The following is an 8,249-nucleotide window of genomic DNA, read 5'->3' on the forward strand; positions in this document are numbered from 1 at the left end:
ACTTCTTTTCTCTCATGCCTTTTTGATTCAGAAATGAACTTACGCTCTATCTAATCCCTGTGCTTAGAATACTCCCTAAAGTTTTTTCCATTTCTATCTATGCCTCTAAGGCCTGCAGTCTAATTACGATCCTCCTATAGCTCCTCGTATAGAGTAGGCTTTCAGTGCACTTCCCTCTATATAGAATGATCCCACATTTGAGCACATGTTTATGTTCCTGTGCAAGGTTTCAGTCGATCGGAAATGTCAGTGACAGGATTTTATGTAAACAGCTCCGTAAGTTCTTGAAGACTGTATCAAGTCATTTAATAATACTAGATATAGCCACTAGATGTAGCAGTTTTTAAACTCATGTGAGAACTTTATTTCTATTTTCTCACATAATGAAAAAAACACAAATGTTGATATCAATCACATATAAATCTCTTCTAATGTATCTAATTTGTGTAGAATTAGCATCTTATTATTTGTGTTATATTTCAACTATTATAAGGTTAAACTTGCTAAGCCACACCATCTTGTTTGACCTATGACCTAGATTTGGATCCTATGTTTGTGACTTCATGATATGAACTTTATTCAGAAACCTAAACTTGGAGGCAAAATCTTTCTTGCTTTGTTGTAAAAAAAAAAAAAAGAAGAAGTACAGTTGTGACTAATTTTGACAAGCCAATAATAAGTGAAACACACTTTAACCCACATGAGACAAGAGAGCTCTTAAAAGTAAAACCTGCTCGGTCCTTTAGTGAGACAGAATGAAGTCTTGTGGTCCCTTAAGGTCAAAGACAAGCCTAGAGCTGTTAAGGTTAATTGTATTGTGTTACATGGTCCATGTGTCTGTCCAGATCCCTTGACTAGATTTATTTCCAGTATATTCAAAAGAGACACCTTGAGAATCGACCCAGTCCCCACTTTTTCACAGTTACTAATAAGAAAGGTTTGATTGACTGGCTTGTGATTGTGTTTCTCAAAGCGAGTGGTGGGCAAACCCACTGAAAATCCCCCTTGTTCCCCACAGCACTGTCTCAGTTTCTGTTTCAGTTTTTTTCCTTTCTAGTCTCAATCTGATTCCTACTGACCAAATAAATGTCTGCCCTCTGTCTTCGAGAAAAAGTAGGTGAAAGGAAGAATAAATACACCAGTTGAGATCAGCTCATGTGTAACTGCTGTCTCTTACAATGGCTCCACTTTTAAAGACAAAAGCTGAACAACTAGGTCACATCAATACATTTATTTAAGGCAATCTCAGCAAAGGAAAAGAGAACTGAAGACTATTTTAGCCTCTTTTCCCTTCAGGATTTTGCCTAAGTGGTGACCTCATTTAGCAGGTCAGGGTTTAGTTAATTGAAATGTACGATTCACAGAGTGCCATGATGATCTTAGCATCAGCTAAAGTTAGACAACACCTTTCTGACCTCTGAGACTGGGTAAAAATACTCGCCCTAAAAAAGTGACAAAGAGACCAAAAGATCTATTATTTCAAATGAAAAAAAAAAAAAAATATATATATATATATATATATATATATAGTATGGGTTGTAAGTGAGAGAAACTGAGCTAGGAGAAAGAACACATTCAATATAGGGAAGAAACCATTTGCAGTTTTAAACAAGTTTTCTAAAAGACAGACATCTTACAGAAACATTCATCTCAATGCAGTGACCTCTCTTGTGCACGTACAGGATGTACAGGATCTCATTGACCTTTGCTGTACCATAGAGCACAACGAACGCCATCATCAACAAGTGGAGAAAAGTTGAGGCACCAGCGGCATTACCAAGAACAGGGTGTTTCTACGAAAGTAGAAAAAAGGAGAACTTATCAGGGAAGCAACTACCTAAAGCCATACTTAGGGACAGCATGCAGTTTGTTATATTCTTCGAAAGTTATAATGGTAAGATGACTAAACAAGAACACATTCTCAATATAAAAACCTATGTAAAACAACCACGCTTGTCTAAACATGGCAAAATAGTCTGACGAGACCAAGGTAGTATTTGAGCATAAATCTATTATAGCAATTTTTGACATAAAAGCAAGCCAGTTTTTCACCATACCTGTGTTGAAGCATGGTGGTGGCAGCATCATGTTATGGAGCTATTTGTCTTTCTTTGTTTTTCGTCTGGAATTTGTTGGTCTCCATATGACAAGTTGGAAACAGATCTGACATGATTTATCTGTTTTTCAAAACAGGGGTGTGTAGACGTTTTATATCCACTGTATGAAATGGCTAGGTTTAACTGTGCTCATAGATTTATTGGAGATAATACATTTAATTCCCTACCGCTAGTACTCTGTGTAAGAAGGAGGACTTTTCAACGTTGTAATGATTTTGTAGAAAATTGATATCATATCACCCTCTTCTTCATCCTACACATACACACACACACACACACATACCAACTGCGTCTCAAACCACAAACATGCAACTTGTCCCTGTCAAGGACACGGGCCACAGTCGATATTTTTCATCGGTTCTGACAGCGAAATTACAGCGGCAGAGGCTCAAAACCCTCTGGAGCTCTGCCAAGCAAAGCCAGAGAAACTCAAGCCAGGGAGTGAACCAGGGAGCGCACGTGACTGCACAATCACTGCTCATTCACTTAGAAATAACATGGGTCACATCTGTTTAAAAATACATATTTACAAAGCAGCAAAGTCACACAGATTTTGCTGTTTAGACTTTGCGTTAAACATTTGCATCGTATTCAACCTCCCGTATATGAGTGTTAGAGACAGAACAGTGAATATATGTCGACTATAGCATTTTGACAGAGTTATTAGACACGTTTGACCGTTGTAGTTTACACCATCCTTCAGTGTGCAAATAAAAGAGAGATGACTATCAGCAGATCGCTATAATTCAGGAGCCGCATGGTGGCCTGCATGGTGGGACTTGTTCTGCCACAGGAGGGTGTGTTTAAAAACACTGCAGGATGGGGAGGGTGAAACAGTGCAGAATGTTAATGTGAATTTGTGTGTAGGCTCAAACAGCCGTATTCATGTCAATATTTATTTAAGGAGCACTCCAGCATTGGATGTACTGTATTATCCAGTATCGAAAACATCTGTAGCACATGTGTGATTGTTATGCAGATTAATCTTCGACACATTTCCCTGTCTTGACAAAAGAGAGAAGTTGATTACTTGAAGCAGACTTGTGGCCATACCTCAGATCAATTCAGGCTTTGAGAAGAGCCTTATCATTTATTTTTCACAGACGAATTCCTCTCAAACTGCACGTCACTTCTGCTGTGCTCGATATATAGACTACATTGCTTGCTTTATTGCTTTTTTAATTAGCATTTCTAGTGCAGGGGTGAATGAGTCAGCCTCCATGCAGAAGAGCTTCTGCATGCTGACATTGTGGTGTAACGTTGGTCTTGTAATGATGCGTCATTAACTTTGCAACATTTTCTATTTTAATTAGCACATATTATGCATTCCAAAGGGCATTCGCTTGGTTATTGCACCTTTACATGAACTGATTGTGTATTCCCTAGGCAAAACTCTGGCTCCTTCAGACATTTAATGAGATAATTACTAAATGATTGTAGCAGTCAAAACTTCATCAGATTGAGTGTTAAAACCTGTGTGGTGTCTTATTATTGCACATTTCCCTTTATTTGCCTCACAACTTACTTATAATGGAAGTCTAAGAGTTCTTTGAATTTTGTGTGTAAAACTTTGTGGCTAGATGACCCAGATTTTGAGCTACAACTGATAGACTCTAACATTACAGGTCTTAGGATGAGACAGACGAAAGGGAATATAGTTGTGTGTGTGTGAAACTGTGACCAAGTTTGATCTAGAAGCTGCCTACATTTTGTACATACTGTCAAACACATTCACTCTCTCTCCACACACACACACACACACACACACACACACACACACACACATACCGAACATGCATTTTCTATCTGCCAATACTCAATTAGCTATCCAAACACGCTCTCTCCTACACTGACACCTACACACACACAAACCAAGTGCCAAGAAATCATTAGATGCTGTTTTCCCACCTACCCTTCACGAAGTGCATTATACAGTAAAACACTCCATTCCATTCCACACCACAAAAAAAAAAAAAAAACACCCACATACTAAATCAGGAACTTAATAAAGATATCAAACTCCGCAGTCTGGACGAGCAGATTTTCAGCTTAAATCATATTAAATGGGCAAAACTTCATCTTCATTAGCGCAAGAGCTAAAGATGGATTAGCATAAAAAAAAAAACACTGTAGAATATAAAAAAGGCTTACATGCTGTAGTCTCACATAGACATACGCACTGTCACAGATCTGCACACACACATTCAAATGGCCATTTACAGTTGATAAATTAATAATCAATCAAAGTCTGTTCAGAATGTGTAAAGGGGCTAATTTGTCTGTTCAAAATGTGTAAAGTGGCTCTGATTTGAGTAAAGAAATCCCCCAGTGTTGTTCAGTCTAAACTCCCACATCTGCCACATCTGCAGTGTGTAAATGAGTGACATCGAGGAACAAACTGACACATTTCTCTTAACGCTATCAAGAAAATTTTGTATGTGCTCTTGAGGCTTCAATCCCTATAACAGCTCCTTGTGGAACCATCAGTGGATAATTAAGTGCTCTTTGCTTCTATAAAGGGTCCAACTGATTCTAAGTAGGCTCATTGTATAATTGCTGTTCTTCTTCTGGCTGCTCTGATTAGGGGTCAGCACATTTTACACCTTTCTGACACAACCCTCCCATTTTTATCCATGTTTGGGACCAGTCTCAGTGCAGGGCACTCAGGCTTGTGCAACACATCAGTCTGTTCCCTTCCTTGAGAATCGAAGCTGGGCAGCAGCGGTGAGAGAGCACAGGACCCTCGGCTGTTAGTCCACCAGGAAACATAGGTTCAGTATATAATTAAGAGTTTTAATTAAGATGTGTTCTTTTAGCTTTACTTTATCGAGTGTTTGTCTATGAAAAAGTATCCCAAGTACAGTAGACCCCCTTTTAAGGACCCCTAAATATCCAGAACCTTTATACCCATCCTTAAGCATTCATTAAGATCTCACTGGAGAGTTAAGGCTTCTTAATGTTCTAAAAGGTGTCCTTTCTGGTTGAGAAACATATTATTTTTAATTGAGCTGTTCCCCAGAGTGTATTGGAGTTAAATTAATGAATATGAGCTCAATGAAATGCAGCACATTTTATACGTGGTATATTTATGGGACCAAAAGTCATTGGACAGCTGGCTACTCAGCTGTTTCATGACCAGGTACAAGAGGCCAGTGAAGACAAAGATCCTTATTCATCAACCTTTTGACGATTCATTAAAAACTGTGTTTTGAGGACTTTGTCTTTTGATGTTCTTTTTTTGTTCTCCTCGACCTTTTTTGCAATCACAAAACTCTCCTGTCCGTCCTAGTGAGGCTTAAAACTCGTGGCAAAGCACTGCATTAGTTTGTCTCTGCGCACCATCCATCCTCTGCAGCTGATCCTGAATGCAGCTGCATGACTTGTATTCAACCTTCCCAAGTTCTCATACAGCCACCTCATTGCTACACTCCCTCTACCGGCTTCCTCTAGCTCCCCGCATCAGATTTAACATACTGATGCTTGCCTACAAAGCCAAAAACAGACCTGATGTGTGTTACAGCTCTAATATTCTGTGGTAGCTGTCCAAATATTTATAGACCTGATCTAAATGCATGTTTTTTCTCGAATAATGTTTGAAATCTGTAGAGTGAAATACTTTTACTGTATCACACCAGTGTGGGAAAGTTGGATGAAACTGCATGATAGGATATTTGGTAAGTCTTTAATATTTCTATTAATAAGCTATATAATAGTTATAATAGTTATATAATAAATATAATATATTTAATTTATATAGGTGCACACTGATAGAATTCAACAACTGACCTTAGACATAAAATTTAGCTTTTTTTTCAGTAGAGGGACATTCATCCCAATTCCAATGGTCCATGGGAATCATACAGATGCTACAGATGTGGCATATAGAGATTTAGGCTGAAAAAATGCTGACGTATTTCTTCAATGTGTGACTGGGAGGGTGGGGGAGCAGATATCCATTTCATTAACCACAGCAAACAGCTTGAGCTTGCCTGCAGGAGTGATGCATCTTACACACACACACACACACACGGTCACACACATATACTTTTGTGCTATTACTGCAAGATGTCTCTGCTGGGATAAGCTTCACATAATACCCTTCACTAGCTGACAGTCCTCCTTAAGAACACACACACAACCAAACACCCACCCACCCACACACACACACACACACACTGAGCACAGCAGACTGAGAGGGCATGCATCAGTCTCGAGAGACATGCTAATGTGTCAGCACCAGTGCAGCAATTCTGACCCAGGTGCAATGATGCAGCTTCTAAATCATATAGTTTATGGCATGCTTATCTCTCTTTGAAATAGTTCAAATAAGTCCTCTTTTCACTTTTGTCCTCTTTCCATTACTTTCATTCACATTTTATATATATAGATATATTTATATATATATTGTCTCTCTGTTTGGGCTTGTTAATCCTGCGTGTATGTACATTTGCACACCTTGGTATGCTAACACACACACACACACACACACGCACATACACTGCTGATTGTGCAGTGTTTAAGTCCTTCACTGTGTGCAGCTGCTTTTGCATTCACAATATGCTGCACGGATTAACCCAAGGAGACACTGTGTGTTTGTTTGTGTGCATGTGTGTGTGTGAGAGAGAGAGAGAGAGAGAGAGAGAGACAGACAGACAAACAGCCTTCATGGTCATCATCATTTCCATCCTTTTAACCTTCATCAGCACTGCATTACACTGCTATAGAAGTTTGTGTCCTCTCCTTGGCTCCTGTTACTCTAAAAGTAAATTCTCCATTCCGGGAAAGAAAGAAAGGCTGGGAGCTGTCACCCTTAGGTCATTTATTTTGTGCAGTCCATTCACCTTTTTTATGCAAACACACACACACAGACACACACACACACAGACACACACACACACACACGGCTCAGGCGGCTGTCAGAGCTCAGCTGTGGTTTGTGAATGGAGTATTAGACAGAGATGATGCTGCAGCTATACAGAGATCCGGCTTTGCTCTCTCTCTCTCTCTCTCTCTCTCTCTCTCTCCATTCTCTTACTCTCTTTCAATATTTGTTTCTGCACTTCATTTTCTTTCTCATTCTTTTTGTTTCCAGACAAGGCATGCAGTGCTCTCTCGCTCACTCGCTTACGAATTCCCATTCACAACCTTCCCTCTGTGCATTCTCCACGCTGCTGCTTTTCTCCGTCCCACTGACTGCATTTAACTCTCCTGCAGCACTACACGCTTTCACACAGTGTCTCAGCTTTCCACAACACTCTCCTTTCCTCATTTACTTTCAATTTTTGTCCTTATATCAACCTGGATGTTGTAATGTGTTCCTTCTCTCCCCTCCCATATGTGCTTTCCTTTAGCTGGTGTGCTTGCCCTGCCTCTTGCCTGGGGTTAAATAAACGTGTTCTGCCTCTTACCCACTGCGCAGTGTGTGTCCTGTATTCTAGCTCATATGGACTGTGCGTGTGTGTGTGTCCTGCACATCTTAGCCAGTATAAGTGCGTGTCCTGTGTCTTTTGGAGTGTCTGTCCTGTCTCTTATTCAGCGTAGAGGTTGTTCTACCTCTCACCCAGTGTAGAGTGTGTGTCCTTTATCCTACCCAGTCTAGAGTGTGGTCCTGCATCTGGTGGAATGTATGTGTCCCGGTGTGGTGCAAGTGTTCTGTCTCTTACCTGGTCTTGAGGGTTGACAGTGGGTCCTGGCTTGAGTACAGCAGCTGGACAGGATTGAATAGAGTAGCCGAGTGACTGGGAGTCAGAGCACACTGACGAAGGAGACAGAGAGAGAGAGAGAGAGAGAGAGAGAGAGAGAGAGTGAGGGACAGATAGAGAGGAAGAGAGAGAATTATAAAGGAAGAAAGAGAGACAGAGAGACAGAGACAGAAGGAGAGAGCAGAAAGGAGAGGAAGCACTGAGTAGTTGGAGGTGAGATGAAGGGGAGAGAGAGTGCGAGAGAAAGATAAAGGGAGACTGAGAGGGAGGGAACAGGGTAACAGAGAGAGAGAGAGAGAGAGAGAGAGAGAAGCTGCAAAAGAAAGAAGAAACAACATGGAGGGGATGAAAGCGCTTAGAATAAAATGTGGAGAGAAAGACAAAAGGAGAGAAAGGAAGCATAAATAGTCAAGTGGGCTTTTACTGTCAT

At 40.3% G+C, this 8,249-nt stretch overlaps 1 protein-coding gene across 1 annotated transcript in view; it reads right to left on the minus strand.

Annotated features, from left to right (window-relative positions):
• The window catches only part of pvalb6 (parvalbumin 6), a 36,446-nt gene extending 28,398 nt beyond the window's left edge, over positions 1–8,048 (minus strand). The window contains exon 1 of the mRNA XM_058403707.1: positions 7,781–8,048. The gene's annotated coding sequence lies outside the window, so the exon portion shown is untranslated. The remainder of the gene's footprint in view (positions 1–7,780) is intronic.
• Positions 8,049–8,249: the final 201 nt, after the last annotated feature.

The sequence above is a fragment of the Hemibagrus wyckioides genome, linkage group LG02, assembly GCF_019097595.1.
Source record: "Hemibagrus wyckioides isolate EC202008001 linkage group LG02, SWU_Hwy_1.0, whole genome shotgun sequence".
Lineage (NCBI taxonomy): Eukaryota > Metazoa > Chordata > Actinopteri > Siluriformes > Bagridae > Hemibagrus > Hemibagrus wyckioides.